Here is a 23,840-nt window from a genome sequence, read left to right as displayed (position 1 = left end):
GGTATAACTTGTATAAGCCTTTTTCCTATTTAGGAAGATCTGAATTAGAAATGAGCTCTACTTAGGAGAAAGTCCCTGCCCATTTTGCCTCCCTCAGAAGACTGGGGAAGTGACTGAGCCCCATCGTGGCTTCCTTCCTCAGTTCCAAAGCACTAAGTTACCCAGAGGCATCTCTGTCAACCTACACTCACCTTTTTGGGGGAAAGGCTACTCTGTCCCCTCTTTCCAACAGCTACTGCAGCACGGCCTAAAAAAAAAAAAAAAAAAAAAAAATCTACAGCAAAGGCTGCCAGGCGGAGGGAGAGGTGAGCTCCAGGCATCCCAAGCTGAAACCCAGAATGCACTTTCCCAGGGAAGCAAAATAAATAATGGCTTGTGGGAATAGGACAGTCACTGCTGCATTTCAAGTACGCTGTGGCTCAACCAGGCATTTGTGGAACACCACTGTTTATAAAAATTGTTCCTATGGGAAAATGCTCTCTGATCCCAAAGAAAAGATTTGGAAATAAACTTTGGGAACACAACCAGTTTGGGCTGCTGGGGACAGGTTGTAAAGATAGAATAACACTCCGTAGTCTGACAAACTGCTGAGCTTGAACACTTGGTGGGGCAGGCATCCCTAAGCTCTGAAAACAACTCGGCTGGTGAAGTTGATGTGAAGATAGGACCTGTGTCCAGAGAGGTTTGGTGCCTGTGATCTCCGGGCAGAATGACTGTAACTCAGTGAGGCCTGTTTCCATGTGGTGCTTTCCATGGCCACCGCTGGTTATATCCTAAGCAGTATTCTCCCTGCTTGTTTGAGTAAGACCCTTTGGTTGAGCAGGATCAGGGCATAATTTACCATCTATGAATAAAATAAGTACCAGCTTTCCAGAGGAATGAAAAGTTGTGCTACAAATGGGGAAAGTATTATCAGCAGGAAACATAGAAAGGACATGCATTTTGCATGGTTTTTAGGAGATAAATGGCTAAATATTTTTGGATTATGTCTTTAGAAAAGAGACGTATGTTTCCCTAGATAAATTCTGAGTCCAGGGTTTTGTGGATGAGCAATCATTCAGCCTATTTTGTGTATTTGAAAATAAACTTATTGTGCAGGAACTATGTAGTTGGAAGAATAACAAATTTCATGTAATATACACCATGACATAGAAAAATTCTTTTTTCATTGTCCTTTTACTTTAAAAAAAAAAAAAGTAAACAGGAAATAAAAAAGGAAAGGGAATAAAAAGAAAGAAAAGAGATATATGTTGCTAATCTCAGTCATGGGATAATAATATTCACTTTTTCCAGAAGTCATTTGTAAATGACACTAAAAATACAGGATTTACATAGGAAACTTCTGTGGAATATATTTCCCACTTGGATCATCCCAGATAAAGAACAGCTTGCCTGGCATAGGCTGTATCTACCTGATCAAACCATAACAACTCTAAAAAGACATTTGGAAACACCTGGATGATTCATTGTATTCTTTCATTTCCAACTGAGGATTTGCCAGCTTGCAGTGGTGAGCAGTTTTATTTTGCTAGTGGGTCAATTTGGGAAAAGTAAAAGCAAGCCATACTTTTCTCATTCAAAATTAAAATCAATTCATTGAGTTCCATGAAAAATATACATTCTTCCAACTTAAAATATCTACTTTATTGAATTTAACAGATATTTCAAGCATTTTAAAAGGCAGTAAAACAACCTGTCTCCCACACACACATACCTTCTTTTACTCAAATGAAGTATGTCCAGAAACTCAGGTTTATAAACAATAAAATCAGATTGGTAGAATGTTAATATCAAAATTGGACAACAAAAATGGTAAAAAAAAAAAAAAAAAAAAAAAAGAAAGAAAGAAAGAAAAAGAAAAAGAAATTAGACTAAATGTACTTATGAACCTAGATGAAAAAATTAGCACATTGAATCTAACAGTGCAAAAAAAAAAAAAAAAAGACAGGGCCAATTCTGTGATGGTCAAAATCTGAAAATCTATTGATATATTATACACTATTAGCAGTTTAAAAGTCTATAAAAATAGAAAAAAGGAAAGTGAAAGCTCATCTCAATAGATAAAAAATAATGCTTGGTAGGACTGATTGGAAGGACTGATACTGAAGCTGAAACTCCAATACTTTGGCCACCTGATGCAAAGAACTGACACATTGGAAAAGACCCTGATCTAGGAAAGATTGAAGGTGGGAGGAGAAGGGGATGACAGAGGATGAGATGGTAGGATGGCATCACCAACTCGATGGACATGAGTTTGAGCAAGCTCCAGGAGTTGGCGATGGACAGGGAAGCCTGGCGTGCTGCAGTCCTTGGGGTCGCAAAGAATTGACATGATTGAGCGACTGAACTGAAACTGAATGCTTGGTAAAATTAGTAATCACTTATAGAAAAAAAAAAGCTCTTAAAAAACTAGCACCAGAATCTTTGTAAACATAAGAGATATTTACCAGAAATATAGAGCAAACATCACGATTAATGATGAAATTTAAAAGTATTCCCATTATAATCAATGAAAAGACAAGAATGACTATTATCTCTTCTGCAATTAAAAAATGCATTGGAAGTCCTAGCCAAGACAAAGAAATAGAAAAAAGAAATAGGAGTTATTGAAATTAGAAAGAAAAACTTGCTATTTGCTATGATATGATTTATTTATTTGCTATTTATTTGCTATGATATGATTATCTATGTCAAAAGAGAATCATCAAATATGTTAGAACTACTAAAAGAGGTTAGCAAGATTATTGGAATCAAGTTCAGTATGCAAAAATTCAGAGTTTCTGTAACCAGCCGTCTTTAATTTTAAAATATAGTGGAAAACTATGTTATTATTAGCAACAAAAGTGTGCATTACCTGGGAAATAAATGTAACAAAATATGTGCAAGCAAATTACAAAATGCTTATGTCCTGGATTTAAGGACATAAAAGTTCTGCCTGAATGGTGAAATATATCACTTTTATAAAATGGCAAACCTCAAAATTATAAACATGTAAATTCTTCTCATATTAACCTATGCATTTACTATTACAATTAAAACCCCTAAATGATCTATTTTATAGAATTTGACAAAATAATCCTAAAAGTAATATGGAAAAGTAAAAATCTAAAGAAAAGCACCAATATATTTATAGGACAATTCTAGTTAAAATAAGACAAATAGATTAATAGGATAAGGTAGAAAGCTTAGAAACAGTCCCAAGCATTTATGAAAACATTTAAAATAATAGTGAGGGCATTATAGATTAGGGAGAAAATGGTGTATTTTTCATAGTAAGGTTACAACCAATTATATGAAAATAATACAATTAGATTCAGAATTTCCACCCACAGCAAAAGAATCTAGACTACATGAAAAACAAAACTTGAAAATGATTAGGAAAAATTGTAGGAGAATATATTTAAGATAGAGGATGGCAGAATTCTTAAATCATAAAAAGTAGAACATACAAATGAAAAGACTAAAGAAAAAGATGGAGGATATGGTTAAACTCAGCAGATTACATGCACATCCCTCATTTATTTCTGCTCCTTCCCCAAATCTCATCAAAATGATAGCAAAGAAATAAAAAAATCATAAATCCTACAGGGCAAAGTACTGGAAAAGAGTCAACACAGGTTGATGTGAGCCAAATTCTGAAATATGGAAAGTGGACGGATGGTTAGTAATTGACTTACCAGAGCTGAGAAACTGAACTCTGGCCCTGTGCAGCAGAAGGCCGATAGACAAGAAAGAAGCCAATTATAGCCTCAGAACCAGGAAAAACTCAGGATGTGGAAGCTTGGGAATCTCTGAGATGAGAGAGGGAGCAGAAAACAGGTTAGGCTAAAAATCCAAGTAAGGAACAGTTAGAAGCCTAGATACTCCTCTGCCCCCCCACCAACCCAGATGCCCACCCCTCACCCAACCAGACAGACATGAAGTTGATTTTCTGGAGAGAAGTGCTGGCCTCAGAATGTCAGGCAAAGCAGTGGACAGAAAAAATGCCCTGTGCTGAAAACAGACGTTGAAATGAATGTCTGCTCAAGGAACACTGAGCCTGCACTCCACAGAAAGGAAACTGGGGGATCCCACTTCAGGGAAACTGGCAGACCCATGGAAAAAGGATCTAAAGGCAAAATTTGAGGGACCCTGGAAATGTCTATCTTATCACCCAAAACCCTTTTGTGAACTTTTGTGAATTGAAAGGAACTTTCAGTCAACTGTTTAGCATCTCATTATGATGAACCTCTTAAATATGACCATCGAATTAAAGGAAAGCTCTGAAAAAAAGATTAGAACAACAGAAAAAAAGAAACTCAGAGGAAAAAGGGGGAGGGTGAGAAATGGAAGAAAACGTTAAGAAAACTATAATTACCATATAACTTCAAGAAAACAATAATTACCATTCTCAGAGAGATAAGAGAAGATACTGTAGCCACAAAACAAGAAATACTCTGTAAAAAGGTATTTGCAGGGAACAGGAAAGAACTATTGTAAATGAAAAATACTATGACAGAAATTCAATAAAATTCAATTCAAGAAATGGAGGATAAAGTTTAGAAAAATCTTCCAGAAAAGTAGAAGAAAAAGACAAGATGGGAAAAAGGAGAGAAAAGAACATTAGAGAATCAAGCAAATAGCCAACATCTGAGCACTCCAGAAAATTGTGGGAGGGAAATTATGAAAGAAATCATAAATTAAAATTTCCTCAAACTAAAGGGCAGAAGTTTCCAGATTCAGAGGGCCCACTGGTCATTCAGTAAAATGAATGAAAACATATTGTCTTCTGAAGTCATCAAGTTCTTGAAGTTATATATTTTAAAGGGAGAAAAAAGTAGGAGCTAAAACTAGAAACCAAGAAGCTTCGAAGACAAGGATCAGAAAACAGGGGATGCAAACCCATGACAGAGGTAAAAAGTGGTCCCATAATGAGGGTGAAAGAAAATTCCAGGACAACAGCTGGTCCAGAAACCAATCAGCAGAGATTGGAGCAGAGGACTCCAGAAAAGATATTTTAAGAAAAAGGCAAGTAGATAGATTACCTGATATGTTCTTGGGAAAAGTATTTATGATAGGTACGTAGAAAACAAGTAACTATAAGATTGAGGTCATTATAATTTCAGGAAAAATTAAATATTTGTATGAGAAAGGAAAAGTAGCTATTGTACACTACACAGGTCAACTGTGAGAAAAATTTACAGGTGTAATTGTGTAAACATTACATTGTGAATTCACCAAAACAGTGATGATGTAATTAGATTCAGAGGAGAATGAGCAAGAACATGTTAGTAGGATGATGCTAGATAAGAGAGCTAAATCTGCATTTTGTTTAGCAGGAAATTAGTAATAAATGTCTACTTTTGAACTTTTAGTAAATAGTTGAATTAGAATATTGTTAGGAATATGAAAGCAATTACCAACTCCCCCTACAATAGTTCATTCATTCACAGAACAAATGTTTATTGAGTCTCACCCACATGCCAGGGCCTGTTCTAGGCGTTCACTGTGAACAAAATACATTTCGATGAAGGGAGACAGATAAACCCATTAGCTAATACATAAATATATAATATGAGGCAGGGGAAAGTGCTGTACAGAAAAAATTAGAAAGTGCAGAGGAAGAGAGGAAATCAGAAAGTCCTCTTTGGGAAAGTTTTTCAATAGAGAAGTGGATAAAAAAAAAATGAAGGAGTAAGCAGTGAGGCTACAGGAAGGAAGGGCATTTCTGGCTGCAGGCATAGGAGGTACATACTGAAGGAATAACAGAGATTTCAGAGTAATTGGGAGAAGTGACCTCCAGTGGCTCAGATCATCCAGAACCGTATGGCCACGGCAAGGACTTTGGGTTTTGTTCCCTCCAAGTCAGAGGGAAAGGCACTGGAAGGTGTCGCGCAGAGAGAAAAGGATCACTCTGGCAGAGTGCACACGCACTTGTGCAGAACAGGTGGCAAGAGTGAGAGGGAAGAAGCAGGAGGGAGCTGCTGCCTCCTTCTAGGCATGAGGTACTCCTGGGACTAGGGCCGTTGTGCTCAGAGGACTGAGAAAGCTCTGAATTTTGGACACATCTGGATGGTTTGGATGAGGGATGTGAGAAAAAGAGAGGAATCAAGGATATCTCCTTTCATGGTCCGGATAACTGAGTGGGAGTGTGATTTCATGAAACGGGGACCACTGAGGGAGGTATAGATTTCATGGAGGGGGTGGGAAATCACATGAGACATATGTTAAGCATATTAAGATGATAAGAGGCATCCAAGTAGAAGCACAGATAGGTCCTGGGATGAACAAATCTGGTGTTAATGGGGGAGGATGAGGCTGGAGATGCACCTTTGAGAGTTGTCCATTTATAGATAGTATTTTTAAACCAGGAATAAGTTCCCTGAAAATAAAAAAAAAAAAATGATGCAGGCAGCGAAGAGAAGAGGTGTGGGAACTGACACCCCATTTAGAGCCCAGAAAAGGAGGCTGAGAAGGAGTCATTGAGGGTCATTGCCTAGGGAGAGGATCAGTTACAGGAGTGGGTGAGGAAGATGATGACTGCCTTTTATTGAGAGTTGCATGTATGATTTGACTTCAAAAATAATGTGGTTTGTAATAGATAGGATTCTTACAGCCAAATATTCACTTCCTCTGTGACTGGGATTAAATGCTCATGTCCTCTGCCTTGTATTGCTGCAGTGCTCTTCCTAGGAGGTCTTGACCTGGGTTTTGCTGTGAATCATGGGATGTGGCTAAAAGGGACGATGTGCCCATCCCAAGTGGAGGTTTTAAGAGGCATCACATTTTGCTTTTGCTCTTGAGTGTCTGCCCTTTGCTGTGATAACAACAGGTGCCATGGAATTGAATGGGGTCTTCCCGTCCCCTCAAAGATATATTCATCCAGAACCTGTCAATGTGTTTGAAAATGGGGTCTTTGCAGATGTTTTAATAATTAAGAATTTCAAGTTGAAATCATACAGGATTATCTGTGTTGTGCTTATTTGCTAAGTTGTGTCAGACTGTTTTTGATCCCCTGGACTGTAGCCTGGATGGATTATCTAGCTAGGCCCTACATCCTATGATAAGTGTCCTTATAAGAAAAGGACAGGGACTTCCCTGATGGTCCAGTGGTTAAGACTCCACCATCCAATGCAGGAGACACGGGTTCGATCCCTGATCTGAAACTAAGTTCCCCCACATGCCATGGGGGAACTAAGTCTGTGGGGCAACTAAGCCTATGCATTTCAACTAGTGAGTCCATGGACTCTGGAGCCTGATTGCCACAATTAGAGACAGGCCCTCACACCACAGTGAAAGATCCCACATGCTGCAGTGAAGTACCTGGGTGCTGCAAATAAGACCTGATGCAGTCAAATAAGTAAATAAATATTTGTAATGCTAAGGATTGCCAGCAACCTTAGGAGTTAGGAGAGAGGCGTGGAACAGATTCTCTCTGAGTCGTCAGAAAAAGCCAACAACCCTCTCAACACCTTGATTTTGGACTCCTGGCCTCCACAATGGTGGAAAAATAAATTTCTGTTGTCTGAAGCCACCCAGTTTGTGGTAACTTGTTATAGCAAAGCAGGAATCCAATACAGCCCAGATCACGGCTGCTCTTCAGCTTGAGTTTCAGAAGATGACACACAAAGAGCTCCGCTGGGCCAGTGAAACCAACCAGGACCAGCGGAGTTGCTACTGACCAAAGAGTAAGAAATAAATGTCTGCCATAAGCCACTGAGATTTTGAAACATTTTTTAACCAAGAAAAAGCTAAGTAATATTTATTTCTATAAAGTAAAAATTAAGCTAAAGAAATTTAAACTAAAGAAAATTTAGTTACTTGAAGATTTCAAGATGTAAAAACTTCTGTGCAACAAAAGCCGTCATATACAAAGTGAAAAGACAAGCCAAGAGAAGATGTGCAAGGTATAAAACAAAAGATTAGAATCTAGAATATCAAAAAATGCCTGAAAATCAATTGTGGTAGGTATGGGAGGGAGAGAGAGAAAGGCACAAAGATACACACACAGAGAAAAACCCAGTGGAAAATGGGAATAGGATATTACAATCCACAGATGAAAAAAATTCAAAGGCCCAAAACCATGAAATGATGCCCAAACTCATTAGTAACCAGAAAATGCAAGATAATACATTAATACCAGTTCATAACCAGAAAAGTGATAAAAAAAAAAGACATTTGATATTGAAAAACTAAATATTGCTGGTAATGTGTATATATTTTGTGTAAGAAAGTAAATTGGTACATTCACTTTGCAGTGATTTGGCAACATCCAGTGATACTCCGTGTATGCATTTCTTATCTAGCAATTCCATTTTTAGGTAAATCTTCTTGGGAAACTCCCACATTCTTTAGCAAGCATGTAAAAGGCAGCTCTTTGGAATATCATCTGTAATTGCAATATCATTGCAAAATTTCCAACAGCCATCAGTGAGGGAGAGGCTATATAAACAAAAGTATAGAATGGAATACTATATAGCAGCTAAAAGGGATGGATGATTGATTCTATTCCTATGAATTATATAAATACCTGTGATGGTAGAACCACACCAAATTCAACATGCTACTGCTAAGTCACTTCATTTGTGATTGACCCTGTGTGACCCCATGGACTGTAGCCTGCCAGGCTCCTCTGTCTATGGGATTCTCCAGGCAAGAATACCAAAGTGATCTCCACGGGATTTTTCCAAGCGAGGGATTTGAACCTACATCTCTTACATCTCCTGCATTGGTAGGCAGACTCTTTACCACTAGACCACCTGGGAAGCCCCAAAGTTCAACACAGTGATTTCCCATGAGAGGGAGAGAGAATGTGGTACTGGCCACAAAATCAAGGAACTTGAAAATTTTCTGCAAGATGTAAAAGAAGATCTCAGGCAATGATGACAAAATTATTACATTTGTCAATTCTGCAGAGCATGTACACAGGTTTTATTCTATCCTTAAACTTTTTTTTTTTTTTTTTAAAAGAAACTGCTATACAGCTGAGAACTCTCTCTCCAGGTCACTAGTATGTGGTCACCTATAGGACACTGGGAAAAGCCATTGCCCTCCTTTGTCCTCAGACCAGTGGTGTTCTTCACAGGGCCAGCCTGACTAGCAGGAGAGGGGATCTGCCCTGAATGGGAAGTCCTCAACTTAGTCACACATTTGTAGTATAGCTTTGATACCATGGAAACAGTAGTTACCCTTAAGGGCTAACACCTTAAGCCATAGCCTATGTTTTATCAATAGGGTATGGTTGAAGGGAGAGCCTGCACTTATGGGGCAAAGAAGAAAGAAGGAGGGGCTGGTCTCCCGAGGCACGAGGTAGAAGAAGAAGGACATGGTTGCGTGGGATGAGGGTGAGGACTTGACAAGATGGAAAGGGAGTGAGGTCGGAGAAGATCCAGTGTGGCGGGAAGAAGGGCCATCTGAGACAAGTTATTGTTCTCCACTTCTACCCAACAGGACTAAACAATTCCCCCAGTCTCCAACAAGAAATATCTGTCTCCCTATTTCGGATGGTTCTATGGTTTCCACTCTTCCCTCACTCTTTCTGTTGGATTTGCTTTCCCCTCAGAGAAAGCAAAGAGGTTTCATTCACAAGAAATTCCTCTTGTCACTCAGAGCTGTAAATTGGATTCTTCTCGGATAGCTTTGTTCATTCATTCATTCAACCAACCTCTGAACACCTATTACCTGAAAGGCTTGGTGTTAGGCTATGTGCCTTTTGTAATCTTGTAAAAACACTGCACCTGCCTTTACAGAATCACTTTTCTAATGGGGAAGCTCAGACAAGTGCATGAGCTAGACTCCCAGATGGTAAATGCTAACAGAGATCTCCTTACTCTACACGTGTTAACTCAGCTGTAGGTGTTCCCTCTCCCTGTCCTAGGCTTAGGGAAGGCTGGCTGAAATCCAACCAACACCATGTGGTGAGACCTAGTGTCCACTTTTTTATCAGAAAATATGTCTTCTCTCATTTCAGGGAAAAAAAAAAAGTCAGTCTCATAATTGGCTTTGCATTGCAGGCATACTTGTGAGGGGTGCAAATAAGAAAATATTTAAAATATTCGATCTATTTTGGGTGAGGTTTTGTAGCTTTGGCCTGGCAGAATGTCATCTAAGAGGCAGTGATTTCTCTTGGGGGGCAGACTATTTTTAAGATCCAAAGAAAGAGAAAACATATTTTCAAAGATAGTGGAGTCTGGTAATACATGGGGAAGGATGGCTGTCTGGAACAAGCAAACTAGCTATGTACTTAGATACATCTAACCACTGATCAAGCTATGCTGGGGTTGATCACATGATATCCGCGAGAGAGCACGTGTGAGACCTGAGCTGTCTGCTGTCCAGCAGCACCTCACCTCACGCGCCCGCGTGCATGCCTCTTTCTGTGCTGGTCAGTGTCCTCTGTCCAAAACATGTCCGAGGTTTGGGGGAAGATCACCGTGCGTCTTGTTTCTTTGAGCTTCACTCTTCTCTTTCAGTGTCAAATTTCTCTAAATGATGCATTTATGGTGCAGTCTCCCCCCACTCCACTTCTTCTTCCATGACCTCCCTTCTTCTTGGCCCTGGACATTTTACCTTCTGTCCCCTCCTCCCCCACTTCTGAGCAGTCCTGTCTGTGACCCCTGAAGAGCTGACCCCCGTGCAGTCCCCCAGCTCTCTTGGCTCTGTCTTTGGTGGCTCCTGCCACTGGGGTCCTGGCTGTTGCCTTACCTCTCTGGCCTCTCTGATTTTCCCATTTGTTCTTTATTTTCCCACAGTTTTGACATCCCCCTATGCCCAGACCTGATCTCCCTCAGAGAATAATAATATCTGTTTCAAGATCACCAGCCCAGATTGGATGCATGAGACAAGTGCTCAGGGCTGGTGCACTGGGAAGACCCAGAGGGATGGGATGGAGAGGGAGGCGGGAGGGGGGATCGGGATGGGGAACACATGTAAACCCATGGCTGATTCATGTCAATGTATGGCAAAAACCACTACAATATTGTAAAGTAATTAGCCTCCAACTAATAAAAATAAATGAAAAAAAAATCTGTTTCACAGGGCAGATGTTAGAATTAAATGAGATAAAATGGTTATGAAGTTGCTTTGTGAACTAAATGCTCATTTATTTATTCATAGGACAAACATTTATGAAGTACTTCCCCCATTCTGAAATTTTCTTGGTCCTATATAAGGCCCTGTATGGCCCCTTCCCAAAAAGGGGCTTACCTTTTGCTAGCAAACACAGATACTCACAGAAACACAGTAAAGTAGACAGGTATTATCAAAAAAATTCTGTACAGTGAGGGTCATATTGAGGAACCAGGGAGGGAGAGGTAATTTTTATGTTAGTGGATTTAAAAAATCTTTTTCATTTGTTCTCATGTTTTCAACAATTACCTCTTCTGATATGAAAAATAAAAATTCATATTTAGCCCTGAACTTTAGGTTTTATCATGAATTTCCTTGCTCAGAAATCTTCAATATCATCTTACCACCAAAATGATAAAGTCAAAACTTGACTTGGCATGTTACAGTGATTTTCATAATCACCCTCTTTCTTGCTTCTCTGATTGTTCTGACACAAACCACTGCCTTCCCATTCTGACCCTGCACCTTCTGCCTTAGGGACTCCAGTCACCTGGGTCCTCCTCCTTCATACTTCTGGAGCCCCAGATCCACCTGAAAACCATCACTAAAATCTCAGCCCTCAGTTAACAGTCCTCTTTAAATTAATTACAAACTTGATGTCAAACTGACTCATTTTCTATTTATCCATTACTGACTTGATTATTTCATTTGGATTTTTGCATCCTAGATTAATTAATTAATGATGGCTTAACCAGTTATTTCACTAATGGTTAATTAATTGATAATGAAATCCATAAAGAAAGCTGAGGGCCAAAGAATTAATGTTTTTGAACTGTGATGTTGGAGAAGACTTTTGAGAGTCCCTTGGACTGCAAGGAGATCCAACCAGTCCATCCTAAAGGAAGTCAGTCCTGAATATTCATTGGAAGGACTGATGCTGAAGCTGAAACTCCAATACTTTGGCCACCTGATGTGAAGAACTGACTCATTGGAAAAGCCCCTGATGCTGGGAAAGATTGAAGGTAGGAGGAGAAGGGGATGACAGAGGATGAGATGGTTGGATGGCATCCCTGACTCGATGGACATAAGTTTGAGTAAATTTCGGGAGTTGGTGATGGACAGGGAAGCCTGGAGTGCTGCAGTCCATGGGGTCACAGAGTCAGACATGACTGAGCGACTGAACTGAACTGAATTGATAATCAAAAAATATTTCTTGATTGTCTGCTATGCATTATAACACTATCAGGTCCTAGTGATGCAGTGGTAAACAAGGCACAGAACTTGTAAAAACAGGGGCAGGGACCTCCCTGGTGAACCAGCTAGTGCAAGGGACACAGCTTCAGTCCCCGGGTTGGGAGGATCCCACACGCCTCATGGCATTGTAGCCCGGGCACACAGCTACTGAAACCTGCATGCCCTAGAGCCCGTGCTCTACAACAAGAGAGGTCCCCGCAAAGAGAAGCCCTCATGCCACAGCTAGAGAGTAGCCCCTCTCCCAGAAACAAACACACGGGGCAGTCAAAAATAAATAAATAAAATAAGTTAAAAAACTTTTTTAATTGAAAAAAAAAAGAAACAGGATCATACTTAAAATTCTGGGCCATCTATTATGCTTACTTATGTCCCTCCAACACTGCTTTGGGGGACCAGAATTGGGAAATACAAGCAAATGAAATAGTAAAATCTTGACAAAAACTATTTATTTCAACTGTATGCAAACCTAGGACCAAAACTGAGAGTTCAAGTCAGTGCTTGGGGACTAGTGAGTGTGACTGGGTCTAGGCCAGGAACCTTGGAGTCTTGCTGTTGCAATCCTAATTAAGAGGAGCAGGTGGCTGGGGGAGGTGAACTCCCACATGCACATGGATACCAGACATACCTCAAACAGAACTATCCATGTATGGACTTTTGGGGATATTGGGTTCTTATGGCTCTTCTGGAAGGCAGGGAAGTAAGAGCCATGATAAAAATAACAGACAAGTGGGTATGACTAGCGTTGCCTTAGAAACTAGAGTGCTAACTTATTATCTAAAGCCTAAAATATATCCTGAGACAGAAAATTTAGGTGGCCATTTCAATCAAGTCTCCTTTCCAACAGGCAGCTTAGGATGCCAAGGGAGGTATTAGGGAAAGTTCTGACCCAAAGCCCAAGAGGCTGGCCAGTTTGGAGGGATGATTTCACTTCTTCAGTGGTGACTGACTAAAATGCCAGTCTTTAAGGAACATTTCTGTCAGAAGAATAGGACTCCATTGCTGAGAGAACTTCTCCTAAAATAGTACTGGGGGAATACCGGCATTTTCTTCTGTCCAAACCTTTAAAACACCAGACTTCTCTTTGCCTATTCTACCATCTACATTGAATTCTTTCAACTTACATATCTCAAATGTATATATTATTTGTAACTGACTATCTCCACATAATCTATAGGAATCTATATTCTAAGAAATTATCTCCAGAGAAGGACTACCTCTATATCTGTTCTCTGTTGAGTGGACAATTTCTGGGAAGTTTTCATTTAAGTCAGTTATTCATAATCTGTCCGTATCTCTTTCTCTATATGCACACACAGTCACAAGCAAATATTCATCTCTGTATCCCAATACATACAGCACTCTTAACACTCTTGCCTTCCATAGAAGAAAACCATTGCTAGGGATTGGTCAAGTTCAAGGACTCCAATTGGGCTAGTTTTCTAGGCGTTAGGAGCTAAAGCCTCAGCGTAGAGCTCCTTAGGGTCAGATGCTGTAGCTTTTCCAGATTAGAGTATTATGGAGAGCTGGGCCTATCCTCAGGAGAGCAGTGGGCCATTCATCTCCTCCATGCCCTCCTCACATACTTCCTCTTCAGTTTTCTGGCTAATGGGCTTCTTCCTCAATGGAGGGATAAAATCCAAGATTCAACTATAGATTCAATTTAACCCAACCAATCTCCCTTGGCAGTTATCCTGGATTTGGGGCCAGATCTCCAGCTAATAGATGAAAAGATACTTCACCCAACACTGGATTCTATATATTATTTCTCTTGAGAAACTCAAAGAGAAGGCTGCTTGACTGTGTGGATCTAATTTGAGTGTTCCTAGGTCCCTGCTAAATACCATCCCTTTAAGATAGTTTATAAACTGCAAAGACTTGGTTGCAAATATTTCAAAAGTAATAATAAGCCATATAATAATAATAACATACAAATAATGGTAACTATCTGTATCTACCTATATATACATATATATTGTGTAAACTTATTTGCACATAAATAATCTATTTATTTATACATAATGTATATAATAATTTAATACAATGTTATAGTACTCAATTTATTTAATACATTATTTAATTTAAATAACACTCAATTTATTATTTATTATTATATATTAATTAACCTACTTAGCACTTTTATCCCAAGTAACCACTTCATTCATAGTATCATCACTTTTCTCTTATACATTCCTGTAATATCAGTTGGCAAATGTTATATTTACTAATGTGAAGCCAAGAAAGGTTAGGAAACTGCTCTCAGAACACAGAAAAAGTATAGATCACAAATTAAGCAATCTTAGTGTCATGTAAGGGGTTTCCCTGGTGTCCAGTAGCTAAGACTCTGCACCCCCTTTTCAGGGGTCCTGGGTTCAATCACTGGTCAGGGAATTAGATCCCACATGCTGCAAGTAAAGTTCCTGCCTGCCGCAACACAGACCAAAGATTCTGTATGCCTTAACTCAGCTAAGACCTAGTGCAGCCAAATAAATAAGTAAAAATAAATATTCTAAAATGATTTTTATAAAGTCATTTAAGCAGTCTGAGTTTTAGTTCTTTCATTTATATAACAGCTCCCTGAAGAGTTGCTATGAAGATCAAATAGATTAATAAATGTGAACATGTTTTATAAACTGTTAAAAAAGTACTTAGCTATGAGTGGTTACCATTATCAGCACAGAACTGAGATTAAAATCCAAGTGGTCTCCTGACTGTCCGTTGTTTTTCTTTTTTTTTTTTAACTTTAAGTTAATCTACTGCAAATTTTCTTCCTGTGAGATCTTGACTCTTGATAGATTATGGAACAGTGATCTTAGCAGCCGCAGAACTTTTTCTGATACTTGTCATTCCGAAGAAATTGGTGAAATTCCACCGTGTGCAGAGAAAAACACTAAAGTTTTTCTTAAATATTGGAATAAGATACTTTTGGAAAACTGGGTTGGGATGAGGAATAGGGGTGGGGAGAAGCAAAAATAAAATTTAAGGTTGTTTTCACAACATCCTCTTATTTCACCTCTCTGCACTGAAGACAAACATTCTCTTCTATTAAGTGTGCATTTTTGATATTACATGTCTTCTTCCCAAGTTTATTGGTATCATTTTGTGTGCATGTATCTTCAGCCACATGGGGATATGCCTAGTCCAGTGTCTCTTGGGGATTTTTAAACAAGCCTTGATTTGGGGAATTTCCATGTAATATCAGCTTCATCTGTGTGAAAGCCCTCAGGCTGGAAGAGAAAGGACTAGAAAAGGGTGCTGAGCTGAGTGACAGATAGCTGAGTGTTTTGTGGGTTATTTTAAGTACATATTTCCAGGAAGAGAATGCTAAGCTCTGTGTGAACTTGATTTTCTCACGTGTGAACATGAGAATAGCAATAAAGGCAGAATATTTCCCAGCACCCCTTTGAGAAATAATAAATAAATGTGATAAGAAACTGTTTCAGAAAATAAAACAGACTTTGAAATAAAAAAGCAGCCAGCCAGAATTCCACATGTTGCTGGAAATTGTTTCACATTTTAACCATTCCTATCAGGCTAATGGGTGATAATCAGTAACTTCTCCATCCTCACATTCTTATAATTGCACATTCATGTACATTCAGTAGGTGCTATGGATATTTTAAAGAAAGAAGAGTGAACTTCATGTGTTTGTAAATATATTTAGACTCTTATTTCAAATGATTAGTTCATATAAATTTTAAATATATATAACTAAAATTATTTTATATTTATACATATATATATATAAAATAAAGTCGTGTCAACAGGGCAATCATCCCAGTTCTAAAATGAGATGGTTAGACTAGAATATCTCAAGGCATTTCCAGTTCTAAGAATCTGTAAATCCAGGATTTGACTTTGCCTTTGCATTATCTCACACTTGCTTCAAGAAAGAAGAACAGAGTTGCAAATATCAGTCAGAATAAGCTAGCATCACTCAAAAATACCAGCATATCTGGAGAGAAGGGAGAGGAAAGTTAGTTTTCATTCAATTGGTCTACATGGAAAGCAAATATGGACAACGAGATTTATACTTCAGGTTGTTTTTTCTTTTAACCAATAACCAAATAACTAAGTCTTGGATTTAAATAGATCTCAAAGAAAAGGATAAGTTGACTTGAAGTTTTCTGGCTAAGAAAGACAGATTAATGCCAAGTCCAATACTTTGGACTCTGATGCAAAGAGCTGACTCATTAGAAAAGACCCTGATGCTGGGAAAGATTGAAGGCAGGAGAAGAGGATGACAGAGGACAAGATGATTGGATGGCATCACTGACTTGATGGACATCAGTTTGAGCAAGCTCCAGGAAATGGTGAAGGACAGGGAAGCCTGGTGTGCTGCAATCCATGGGGTTGCAGAGTTGGACACAACTGAGCTACTGAACTTTTCTAATATCATACATTGTAAAGCAATAAGAGCAAAATAGCAACTCTGAATGAAGCAAATCAGTAAAGTGTCTAGAAAAAAGAAATAATAATAATAATGCTTTTTTTTAAGTTAAGCTTGCACAACATTTAAAGCAACTATACTCCCATTAAAAAACAAAAAAAGTTTTTTGTTAAAGTTAAGCCTGGCATTGGCTTCTTTCACCCTGCAAATGTGTATTTAGTGCTGAGTATTTGTCAAACTGGGCTACCAGATGTATCTTACACTTAAGGTCCTCATGGCCCTATGGAAAAGCTCAAATGCTTTACACTTTTGTTGCAAGTGATCTATACATTTAAAGCTAAAAGATATAGTTATTAATTTTTATTAATTTACTATGTACATGGTTAAATCAAGTTAAGCATTTTCAAGTCAAGCATAGTATTCAGGAAAAAAAAGTTTGGCTGCTTAACTGGGCACCAGAATCTTGTATAGAAGCATTATGTAAGATCTACCAGTTCTAACTATATGCTTATAAGAGCAACTAGACAGGGTTTTCAATGTAGGGACTCTATAAATATGACAGACAAACTAATAAGATAGACTGAGCCTCCTCTCAGAGTTGAGAATTTCACATAATTTACAACACAAAGTTTAACATCAAGTTGTATACTATGTATTAAAGCCAATATTGAATGGATTCTTATTTTAATCTCAACCTCTCAGTTATTAGTAGATAGTGATAACCCTAGTGTAGCTAAATGAGTACTTTCTCCAAATATTATTTTACTCATAAGACTGTAGTGTAGAACCCCAAATGCACTCAGGAGTATAGGAAAAAAGAGTATATAATAAAGGTAGTATTTTAGATAAGGGGATAGGATACCTATCCAATAATTTGTTGGGACTGTTGGTTATGATTAATAGGAAAAATAATGTTTAGATTCCTATTTCACATCATTTACAAAATTTAATAATTTTCAGAAACATTAAAGATACAAGCATTAAAAAAAAAACTATGAAAACAATCAGAGGAAATACAGGAAAATGTCTCATTACCTTTGGTAGGAAAGACCATTTTAAACAAGACAGAGAAGGCAAACAACACGAGGGAAAAGACTGATTAGGTATGACTATTCTACTATGAAAAAAATAACACAACCAAAGTTAAAAGACAGGAGACAGATTAAGGAAAAAATGCTTCCACAATTTATTACAAACAAAAGATGAAGAACTGCCGTGTGACTGTAAATTGTACACTGTACACCACCAGGGGGAGACTTCCTGTGGACCACAATGTGAATGGTGTCCCTAAAGTTGCCTTGACCAAAATCCAAGATATTCAAAGCACTCCTATGTCAGTAAGAAGAAGAGGTCATAAACCGTCCAAGAAAAGTGTGCACAGGATATGAAAAGTGAATTCAAAGAGGAGGAAATACAAGTAACAATAAACATATACAAATAGGTCAAATCTCACTCACAAAGAAGTGCAAATTGGAACAACAATGAAGCATATTTTCACCACATCAATAATGAGAAAACACTTCACATCAATTAAGAAATACCATTTCAGATCGACAAGATGTAAAATATCATTGTTGGCTAGGGTATAGTGAAATGGTATCCTCTTGCATTCCTGGTATGAATGTGATGATACACATTTAAATTAAAAATTCATATGCCTAGGATCTAATAATTTTATTTCTCCATTTAAAGAAAGCTCTACTCTCACATATATAAGCTACTTATGGCAGAATTGTTTGTAATCACATAAACTAGAAACATCTTATTTGTATGCAGACAGAGTTTAGCAGTTAAGTAGAATGAGATAGATCTGTATGTAGTGAAATCAAAGATCTTCATTATATACTGTTATGTGAAAGAAGTAAGTTTCATAATGACACGTATGGTATGATACCAGATATATAAAACTTACTCTCACACACACATTAATCGATTTTATAATATAATATCTATATTACATAATTATATGTATTATATAACATATATGTATGTCTTTGTATGTGAATGTACTGGAAGGATTATACCTCAGTTTATGGGGGATGCCTCTGGGAGCCAACTGGGATTAGGCATGGAAGTCAGTTTTAGTTACTTTTAATGTTTGCAGTGTTGAACAGGAGAATATATGTGTTTTCTATTGACATTTTAAAAAATTTAGACTCCCATTCTGTGCTTGCACCCTTGAGACAACTGTGCTACTAAAAAGTCACAAAGAAGACATGTTGCAAGAATTAAAAAATGACAGTGGCTTCTGTACAAGCTAAAGTAACCAACACTAACATTTACTGTGCACTCCCAGATTCACCTGAAGACTATTACTTGTCATTCATTTTTCTTCCCCTCTACCCTTTATAATGTTCCTTCTTTCCACATCTCAGTGATAACTGGTGCAAAAGTTGGATTTATAATTCAAGCTTACATAACTCAGGCTCAAATTTTATTGGCAGAAATGTAAGTTGCATAATTACTCGGCAGCAGTTACACATTCTTGACACATTTATTCCTAGAGCTTGAACTCTGTACATGCATGGACACATAAGAAATTCCCCACTCCTGATGCCGCTTCTCTGGCTCTTGGAAGTACATTTATGAAGCACGATAGATAGTTTAACTTTTATAATGTGGATGGTTTGGAGTAGCCAGGAAAAGAAACTAAACCTTCACATACTGAAATAATAATTTATTCCTTGGAGAGTTTTGGGCTGGATGTGCAAATGCAAGCATAAAATGAAAAATTAATGTGGAAATTATTTGACTAGTTGTTTTGACTAGATAACAGATTTCTTTGGCATAACAAAGACAGATTCATTTTCTGACAGTCTTGAGATGCCCTGCTTAACCTATATGAAATAAGCATTCTGTCCAAGTCAAATACCCAAGACAGATCACCAAGCTCTTGAAAGTTATTACCTTAAGTTTTCATGTCTGCTCTCATGATTCCTCGGCCACTTGAAGATTCCTGTTAACTTGCTCCTGGAAATCTCCTCCCAGCACATCTCAAGTTTAAAATGCTGCAAGAACGACGTTAACTGAAAAGAAACTAAGAGGCCTGGGCCTAGGAATCAAAAGCCAATATAGCATAGATGATAGACATAATTTATCTATTGACAGCAAAGGCTTGGAAGAGAAAGGAAGATGTGGGAGTTGAAAGTCCCAATAAAGAGATGGTGAGAAATGAGATTTAAAAGACAAAACTATGGTCTTAGATACTGGGAGGAGTGATGGATGCATGGCCAGGGAAGTATGTATAACCAGAGTCTAACTGACTTGGTTGATAAACTAAAGAAAGAGAGGGAGACAGTCACCTTGATAAACCCATGAAAGTGGTACCTATGGAGGATAAGTGTAAGACGAGAAGAAGAATAAGAGTATTGGGAGGGACTTAGTGTTTTGTACCCAGAAAATATTGGTGAGAAGGAAATAACTGATAGACTTAATATCCTTATACTAATAGTATCTGTCATTGATTATTTACTCCCTGCATATCACTTCAACTTAAGAACAATCCTTTAAAGTAGGTACCACTATTGCTTACATTTTACAGATAGAGAAATGAAGCTTATAGAAACTAAACTTATAGACATTTAAGGAGCTGTGTTCACAAGGACATGCACAGCAGGTAAAAGGGAAGGCAAGGATTTAGATACAGGCAACCTGGTCCAGGGGGCTTCTCAGGGGTCTTCCCAGGTGGCATAGTGATAAAGAATCTGCCTCCCAATGCAGGAGCCACAGGAGACACAGGTTCGATCCCTGGGTCAGGAAGATCCCCTGGAGAAGGAAGTGGCAATCTGCTCCAGTATTCTTGCCTGGAAAATTCCCTGGACCCAAAGGAGCCTGGCAGGCTACAGTCCATGGGGTCACAAAGGGTCAGACACGACTGAGCAACTGAGTGCTCACACACACACTGTGGCCCAGGATTCACACTACATCGTACGGTCTCTCTAACCTGCCGAGTGTGTAGTATAAGCAAAGTGAGCTTGAAATTATACCACAATGTGATTTTTGAGACATGGTAGGAAGAGATTCCATACTGAAATGCGGTGAGGGGAGAGCAAGTCCTAGTCCTAAATCATGGGCCTCTAATACGAAGTCTGGGAGGTATTATATGTCAAGGAGCGATTCACATGAATAACCTATGGAAATGGGTTACATTTAATGGAAACACTGCAGAGTGAGGATGAGTTAGAGAAGAAACAGCTTGCTTTGGAATTGTTAGGGGCCATCTGCTCAGAAGGAGAACATTAACTACACATTTCTGACAGATAAAACTAGTACAGGAGTAAGAGCTGGAATTGATCATTGAATATAAATTATGTATATATAGCGGTACTGGGTTTCCCAGGTGGCACAGTGGGGAAGAATCCATCTGCCAGTGCAGGAGACTCAACAGACTTGGGTTCGGTCTCTGGGTTGGGAAGACCCATTGGAGTAGGAAATGGCAACCCACTCCAGTATTCTTGCCTGGAAAATTCCATGGGCAGAGGAACCTGGTGGGCTATGGTATACAGGTTTGCAAAGAGTCAGACATGACTGAAGTGACTTAGCATGCACACATTTATCCTTTTATTTACTTTGCTAACAGCTCTATATCTCATTAGCAGGCTTTAAAAACATGTTAAGTTCTCTCTATTCAAATAACTAGTGGCAGTTTCATCTTCTGAATGGACCCAAACTAATAGAGAAAGCATTGGGAATGTTAAGGCCCTAAGTGAGCAGAAAATAGCAAAACATAAACAATTTTTAAAAATCCATGGCAACCAATGGGGTTTTTAAGGGGAATTTCATGATCAAGAGGAAGATCAAAGGAAGGCCAGATGTTTGGAGAGGATGGTAAAATGGCTGGTGTCATTTTATTGGAGGATTTAGAATTTAGGCTGGGTCATCAGTGGGCAGAAATGTGCCAGAGGAAGTCATCCACTGGAAAGGTGTTACTCAGAGGACAGGTAGGTCTCAGGATCCTGAGGGGTAGTACCCATCCCGACTCAGAGTTCCCCAGTGCTCTCACCTTATCAGAACAGTTGTTTTGGGGTTTCTGAAGGGATCATTCTCTCTTTCTTCCTCTTACTTCTCTAGTTCTGAGAGACCTGCTTTTCCTAGAAGGCTTTTCTTTACTGTGAATTGCATTCCCTAAAGGGGTCTCAGAATTTGCTCTTTCTGTGAGATCAAGAACATCTTTGCTCCAACCCTGAGCTCTAGAAATCTATGTGTCCTCTAAATAAAACTCCAGAAATGTCACCCACTCTTGCACCTCTGGCATCTCAGACATCTGTGTATTTCCTAGGCACTATTAATACTCCCTGCTGTTTTCTGGAACTTTGAAAAGCCCCCATCTAGGATTGGCTAAACAGAATCCCTTCATAAAGTTAGAGTGTCCACCAGCCAGGATGGTCCCTGGCTGGGGGTCCATCCTGCCCTTCTGTGCCAGAAGCCCTTCGAGGCTAGACCCATGGCACATCTGCCCTTGAGTTCACTCTTTTGGCTTTGGCCTTGAGAGTCCTGTTCCTTGCTCTGCACTCTTGGGTCACTTCCATTGTTGGGGCCAGGGCTGATGGGCATTTCTCTGTATTTGTGAAGAAATATAATCAAGCCTCTGTTTTCATTTCTCTAGCCTCATTAGGCTAACCTCTAATTATTATTTCTCACTTCCCCAAAGTCCAAGTATCCAAATGACAGGACTTAAGTTCTGTCACCCAAAGTTATCACTGCTGGAGATTGCAGCCCAGTTAGGCTCTTTGCACTGATTGCCCACAGATTCTCCCCAATCATCCCAAACTAATAGCAGCTGTTTCATCAAATTGACACAACCATGAGAAATAACACTATGCATTACAAACTGAAAAATAAATTCCACCATTGCCACAATCAAAAGGCTTCCCAAGTCTCCCAGAACTCTTAGACACTGAGTAATCAGGACAGGAACTATCTTTCCTACCTTTTCTTCCTCCTTTTAATTCTTCTACCACTTGTTCCTCATCTTCTCATTACTTACATATTAAGACCACATTGTACCAGGTATTATATATAGGGTAATTAGGAGATGAGAGGCACTAGGGTATTAAAAGGAGACGGTTTATTTAAAAGCACTATTTTAAGGAATGGCAAAGCAAACCCCACACCACCTCTTTTTTTATGTAACCAGGGGAAATTTATCAGAGAAGATAGGCCTGAGAAGTGAAAGCTGAGTGGCAATTGCCCCTTGGAATTTAGCTTAAGTTCACCCTTCCTGCATATGTTTTGATTTAAAATAATTACCTTTTGTTGAGCATTACTCTCAGCTCCCAATTCCTTCTGCTTTCAGTTCTTCAAGGAAGGCACCCCTGAGTACTGTGTGAGGGAGTCGGTTAAATTCAGACTTCTTGAAAACAGCTTGGTATTTTCAACTAAATCTAGTAGTGGAATGTGGGCTTAACTTGCCCCACCCAATTTCTCCCACCCAGATTTTTCCTTTTTGTCTAGTAAAGTGTCATCTGTTCCCAAGGAAGAAAAAAAGAAAGGGAAAGAAAAATGTTTACTTGGGTTTACTTTAGGTTACACTCTAAACTGCTCAGTTGATTCTGATTTAATATGCTCAGTACTGAGTTTTGATAGAGAAAATAAGGGAAGTATTTATTTGAAACTTAGAAAGTTGAGCTTTGACTTTTTCTGTCCTTATTTGTAAGAACATTTTGGTCACAGGCTACTGCTGTGCAGTAGATCTGGCCTTGGATGCATTGATTTCATTGCTAAACAAATACTTCTGTGCCTTTTAAGTACGAGGGATGATGCTAAATAGTGTGAAGATACAAATTATGATCCACATAGCCATAGGCTGTGTGGATCACAAAAAACTGTGGAAAATTCTTTAAAGAGATGGGAATACAAGACCACCTTACTTGTCTCCTGAGAAACCTGCATATAGGTCAAGAAGCAACAGTTAGAACCAGACATGGAGCAACTGACTGGTTCCAAATTGGGAAAGGAGTATGTCAAGTCCATATATTGTTACTCTGCTTTTTTAATTTATATGCAGAGTACATCATATGAAATGCTGGGTTGGATGAATCACAAGCTGCAATCAGGATATTTCCAGGAGAAATACCAACAATCTCAGATATGTAGATGATACCACTCTAGTGGCAGAAAGTGAAGAGGAACTAAAGAGTTTCTTGATGAGGGT

General features: G+C 38.7%; 1 long non-coding RNA gene across 1 annotated transcript; it reads right to left on the bottom strand.

The window, feature by feature from the left end:
- Positions 1 to 93: 93 nt before the first annotated feature.
- Positions 94 to 23,048, bottom strand: LOC136170645 (uncharacterized). Its single transcript, XR_010663659.1, has 3 exons — positions 22,937 to 23,048; positions 3,678 to 3,791; positions 94 to 247 (listed from the first exon to the last, which is right to left on the bottom strand). It is a non-coding gene; the product is annotated as an uncharacterized lncRNA (long non-coding RNA).
- Between the last annotated feature and the right edge of the window lie 792 nt (positions 23,049 to 23,840).

This window comes from Muntiacus reevesi, chromosome 6 (genome assembly GCF_963930625.1).
Source record: "Muntiacus reevesi chromosome 6, mMunRee1.1, whole genome shotgun sequence".
In the NCBI taxonomy this organism is placed as follows: domain Eukaryota; kingdom Metazoa; phylum Chordata; class Mammalia; order Artiodactyla; family Cervidae; genus Muntiacus; species Muntiacus reevesi.
Note: the sequence above shows the minus strand (reverse complement) of the source record. Positions and strands in the feature narration are given on the sequence as shown.